The sequence below is a fragment of the Choloepus didactylus genome, chromosome 19, assembly GCF_015220235.1.
Source record: "Choloepus didactylus isolate mChoDid1 chromosome 19, mChoDid1.pri, whole genome shotgun sequence".
NCBI classification, from domain to species: Eukaryota; Metazoa; Chordata; class Mammalia; order Pilosa; family Megalonychidae; genus Choloepus; species Choloepus didactylus.
Window position 1 is genome coordinate 333,449 of NC_051325.1, and position 6,040 is coordinate 339,488.

The 6,040-nt window shown below is 40.1% G+C and overlaps 1 pseudogene; it reads right to left on the reverse strand.

The window, feature by feature from the left end:
• Nucleotides 1–3,435: 3,435 nt before the first annotated feature.
• On the reverse strand, nt 3,436–5,409 carry LOC119515962 (annotated as a pseudogene).
• Between the last annotated feature and the right edge of the window lie 631 nt (nt 5,410–6,040).

The window sequence follows — 6,040 nt, forward strand, 5'->3', positions numbered from 1 at the left end:
TTTATTTCTATAGTGTGTAAGAATGTCCATCACAGAGACCTCTTGACTCCATTTGAAATCTCTCAGCCACTGAAGCTTTATTTCATTTCATTTTGCATCCCCCTTTTGGTCAAGAAGATGTTCTCAATCCCATGATGTCAGGTCCAGATTCATTCCCAGGAGTCATATCCTGTGTTGCCAGGGAGATTTACACTCCTGGGATTCAGGTCCTATGTAGGGGGGAAGTCAGCAAGATCACCCACCAAGGTGGCTTAGTTAGAGAGAGAGGGCCACATCTGAGCAACAAAGAGACACTCAGGGGGAGACACTTAGGCACCATTATAAGCAGGTTTAGCCTCTCCTTTGCAGTAACAATCTTCATTGGGGCAAGCCCCAGGACAGAGGGCTCAGCACATCAAGCCATCAGTCCCCAGTGTTTGTGAGAACACCAGCAACAATCGAGGTGAGGATGTCCAACACTTCCACATTCTCCCCCAGAATGATATTCTTTTAAATAACCTATACAGCTGCTTGTTAAATTGCACTTTGAAAGTTGTAACCTTTGTGTATATATATATATATTTATATATATGTATCACAGTAAGGAAATAACTGAAATTGCGGCAGTGTAACCCATAAAATTTTCTGAAGTTTTCTGTGACTACTTGTTAAAACATACTTTGAAAGATCTTCCATCAGCAATTTAACATATATATGTTAAATTTCACAATAAAAATGTATTTAGACACCTAGCGAACATCAAAAAATTTATATAGAGTGGCCACAGTCTCCCTTCAAATAATGTTAAATTCTGACAAAATGATTTTTAAAACAGAAAAGCTAGAAACAAGGACATACCAATGGTTCTGTTTATTTATACAATCGATGTTCCTCAATGCTTTTGAGGTGTTTCTTCAGGGGCTATACAAAGTCATTTTCTGAATAATCAGTAAATTCATTATCTTCTGATTCATTCCTGAATTCTACTTTGGAAAACCTTTTTTTTTTTTCTGCATAAAGGCTCTTTGTAAGTTCTTCAAAATAGCTTTAAAGTTTTATGTTAGCATTGGCTACTTCTGAATCAGGCTCATTGTATTCAGTACATCTTTTAAAAATCAGTTTAAAAATTAGTTACAGAATCCTTTGCATTGAACAAGTATACCAGCACCATTTTTCCAAAAGCTTGTGCTCACTTCATGTCTCTGTGTCACATTTTGATAATTCTCACAATAGTTTGAACTTTTTAATTATAATTATATCTGTTATGGTGATCAGTGATCTTTTGTATTGCTATTATACTTTTTTGGGGTTGCCACAAACTGCACCCATATAAGACCGTGAACTTAATCAATAAATGTATGTTTTGACTGCTCCAACAACCAGCTGTCCCCCATCTCTCTCCCTCTCCTCAGGTTTCCCTATTCCCTGTGGCACAACAATATTTAAAGTAGGTCAATTAATAACCATACAATGGCCTCTAAGTTTTCAGATGAAAGGAAGTATCACAGGTCTCTCACTATAAATTAGTAGCTAGAAATTATTAAGCTTAGTGAGGAAGGCATGTAGAAAGGCAAAATAGGCTGAAAGCCAGGCCTCCTGAGCCAGTTAACCATGTTGTGAATTCAAAGGAAAAGTTCTTTAAAGAAATTAAAAGTCCTGCTCCAGCAAACACATGAATAATAAGAAAAAGAAAGCCTATTATTGATACGGGAAAAGTTTTGGTGGTCTAGATAGAAGATAAAACCAGCCACATTTCCTTAAGCCAAGGCCTAATTCTGGGAAAGGTTCTAACTCTCTTTTATTCTATGAAGGCTGAGAGAAGTGAGGAAGATGCAGAAGAAAAGTTTGAAGCTAGCAATAGTTGGTTTATGAAGCTTAAGGAAAGAAGCCATCTCCCAGACACAAAAGTGCAGGGTGAAGCAGCAAGTGTTGATTTAGAAGCTGAATCAAATTATCCAGATCTAGCTAAGATGATTGATGAAGGTGTCTACATACAACAGATTTTCAATGTAGATTAAACAGCCTTCTATTGGAAGAAGATGCCATCTAGGGCTTTCATAGCTAAAAAGGAGAAGTCAATGCCTGGCTTCGAAGTTTCAAAGGATAGGCTGACTATCTCATTACAGCTGGTAACTTTAAGTTGAAGCCAATGCTCATTTACCAAACCAAAAATTGAGAATTATGCTAAATCTACTCTGCCTGTGCTCTATAAATGTAACAACAAAGCCCAGGTGATAGTATATCTGTTTACAATATGGCTTACTGAATATTTTAAACCCACTGTTGAGACCTGCTGTTCAGGATAAAAAAGATTCCTTTCAAAATATGACCATTCATTGATAATTCACTTGATCACCCAAGAGCTCTGATGGAGCTGTAAATGAGATTAATTTTTGATGCCTGCTAACACAACATCCATTCTGCAGCCCGTGGATAAGGAGCAATTTGAGTAATTTGACTTTCAAGGCTTATTATTGAATAAATACATTTTATAGGCTATAACTGCCTTATATAGTGATTCCTCTGATGGATCTGGGAAATGTAAATTGAAAATCTTCTGGAAAGCATTTGCCATTCTAGACGCCTTTAGGAACATTCATGATTCATTGAAGAAGGTCAAAATACCAACATTCAGAGGAGTTTGAAAGAAGTTATTCAAACCCTCGTGGATGAATTTGAAGTGTTCAAGACTTTGGTGGAGGAAGTGACTGTAAATGTGGTGAAAATAGCAAGAGAACTAGAATTATAAGTGAAGTCTGAAGGCGTGACTAAATTGTGCAATTTCATGATAAAACTTGAATGGATGAGGAGTTGCATCTTATGGATGAGCAAAGAAAGTGATTTCTTACGATGGAATCTGCTCCTGAAGATGCTGTGAACATTACTGAAATGACAACAAAGGATTTAAAATATTACATCCACTTAGTTGATAAAGCTGCCACAGGGTTTGAAAAGATTGACTTGACTCCAATTTTGAAAGTTCCACAGTGGATAAAATGCTACCAAACAGTATCACATGCTACAGAGAAATCTTTCATGAAAGGAAGAGTCAGTTGATATGAAAAACTTTAGTGTTGTCTTGTTTTAAGAAATTGCAACCGCTATCCCAAACTCCAGCAAACACCACCCCGATAGTCAGCAGCCATCAGCACCAAAGCAAGACCCTCCATCAGCATAAGTATTAAAACTTCCTGAAGGCTCAGATTATAGTTAACATTTTTTAACAAAGTATTTTCAATTAAAGTATATGCATAATTGGACATAATGTTATTGTGCCCTTCACAGACTACAGTATAGTGTTATGCCTACACTACACGCACTGGGACTCCAAAAAAATTTCAAGAGTTACTTTATTTTAATATTGTAATATTCACTTTATTGCAGTGGTGTGGAACCAGACCCACAATATTTTTAAGAAAAGTAAAGGCTGCTGTTCACACTACCTTTATCTATTGGTTATAATTTAAAAGAGCCTTCAGTTTTCTTTTTTTCCTGAGTTATAACATAATCATATTCAACTTCTGGTTTAGGTAAGTCTGAGCAGAAAGCACAAATCCACTCTCCACTTGGAAAATTTTTCAGTGTGGGCACATGACAAGAAGCATGGGATACCTTGAGACACTTTTCACAGCACGGGAGTTCCTCTCCATTCTGACAAACTGCAAACCACTCCTCATTGGGGTCACCCTTTTCCCTTGTCCCTCTAACATTCAGCAGTGACTTCTAGGAGGAATATACTCAGTCAGACTTTCCATCTGAGAAATTCTCTTGAAATTCAAATCGATCTCCTGTGCTATCTGGAGCATCTCAGCACAGTCTCCTTGTAAGAACAGCTCTGACTGTTGTTTAAGAGCAGTGACATGAGTATGCTTCTTGGATAGTTGGTATTTTGAGGTCTAGATTCTTCATCTGGTTCTTGTTTCACTATACCGATAGGAAAATCATAATTTTCAGGTGGTCCATTGTTTTCTTGTTTTATTTGGATTGGCTCTAACATGATCACTGGGACTTTGTGTGTAGAATCAACTCTTGTTGATTTTCTAGAAAAGCTTCCTTGGCTTCCAGCACTGGAGACATTATGTGAATGTACTGAGGCATGTACACTAATCACAGTAACACATCCTGCATGGCCTGGATATGGTATTGATTAATCTGATGACTGAGTGGTTCTATTTGAGGGTGGTCTTGGCTGGCCAGGTTCTATGCTAGTAGCTTTCCCCACAATATTGTCCAGAATAAGAGTATTTAAACAGCCAATATCTAGAAGAGAAGGGAGATTATAAGAATTCCCACTGGTGAGCTCAAATTGATCATAAGTGAAACAAAAGCCTTTCTATCATACCCTGCAGCACTAGTAATGGGGGGTGGGTACCGGAAGGAATACAGGATATGCCACTGGCAGTTGATTAGGCAGCTATTCAATGCTGAGCCCACACTGTTTTAAGGCTTGCTGCACTAAGAAAACCATCTGTAGGTGACTGGGCTTGACTCCTTGTCGTGATATACTTTGATTTGGTAGATGACTGAGTTGTTGAATATTAGAAGGAAGAACTGGTCCATTGGGATTGGGATTCTGATTTTGAAAATGTATCAAACATGGAGGGGGTGGCTTTTGCTGCTATGCTGGAATCATAATTGAACTAGATTGACCTGTGTTGGAAACTTGGATAACTGGTTTGAAGATAAACCACCTCATGGTTGTGACTTCTAAGAGGATTCTGCTTAGGCATTTGTGGCTGACTCTCTTTATTCTTGATTACCAAAGAACTTAAATTGGTAATATTTTGATACCAGAAACTAGGATCACAGTGAAATTGGATGGTATTTGGTCACTGGGGGAGTACCACCTTGTTCAGAGAAGGTACCATAATCCGTACAAAATCAGGCATTTACTATAAAGTAATGCTGTTCTGCTGTCTCTGGAAACTGTCCATTTAGAAAAATTCAGGGCATGTCGTGTCAGCTTAGAAAGTCCAACAGCTTCCAATTGTTGTGTAAGTTTCCTGCAATGGTCATTTGCAAGGCTCCCCAGCTGAGGCAGTAGAACTGTTCCTTTTTTATTTATTTCTACAATAAACATAAATATGTCCTGTTCCACCAGTTTTTTATTTTGACTTACTTCGATTGTTCCGTTTTTGGTCTGATTTGCTGTGAATTGTATGTATTTGCTTTTTTCCATCAGTTTTGTAATTAGTGTTATCGATGATCAAGATCTGATTCTGAAAAGCTTCCTCTATAAATAGATATCTATCCTCTTTATTTTCTAGTAATTGACAGTCCTGATATGTCTGTTTGTCATATGTCACGGTAAAGTTTAAGCTGTTCTGTTTTACGAAAAGGTCAAAACACTGGTCTCTGACTGCTCACACCAACTGCCACTGTAGATACTTCACCTTCCAGGGAGCTCAGATGCAAGTCCTTCAGAGCCATTCGCACACTTCCATAAATCCCGTTAGCGTCTGCCTTTTCCTCACATCTTATACCTACATGGTTAAAATTTTCTACTGTACTGCTGGGAACCCCAGTAGTGTCTTCCACAAAGAAATTACCTAGGATGTGGCTTTCTGCAGCGAATGACTCCAATTGGGGTAGCAAAAGGTGAGGAGTTGCCGACTGAGAAGCCGGAAGCACAACCGGTAGCGGCGTCTGAGCGGAACGAGCATCTGCGGAGGAGTCGGAGGTGGCGCTGGGGCGTAGGAAGCAGGAGGCAGCGGTGGGCGTGGGGATGAAGGGCCACAGCCGAGCGGCGGGCAGGCGGCGCTGGGAAGTAGGGAGCATGCAGCAATGCTGGGGCGCCTGGCTCTGGATGGTCTAGTAGTCCCCAGAGCAGGTGACCAACAGGTTGAGGCGCGCGGCCTGGCACCCAGCCCTGCTGACTCGGCCGCGTTCTCCCAGCTCTGCGCTGCCAAGCCCCTTCCTTCGCCGCAGGCTTCTCCATTTTCCTGCCCCCGCCACCGGTGACAACCTCTTCCTTCCCCTCCTCAGAGGTCATTCTGTTGATCCGTGGTAGGGGGAGGGAGGCAGAGACCTCCCCAAGACCTTGGAATCTGCTCGCCGGATG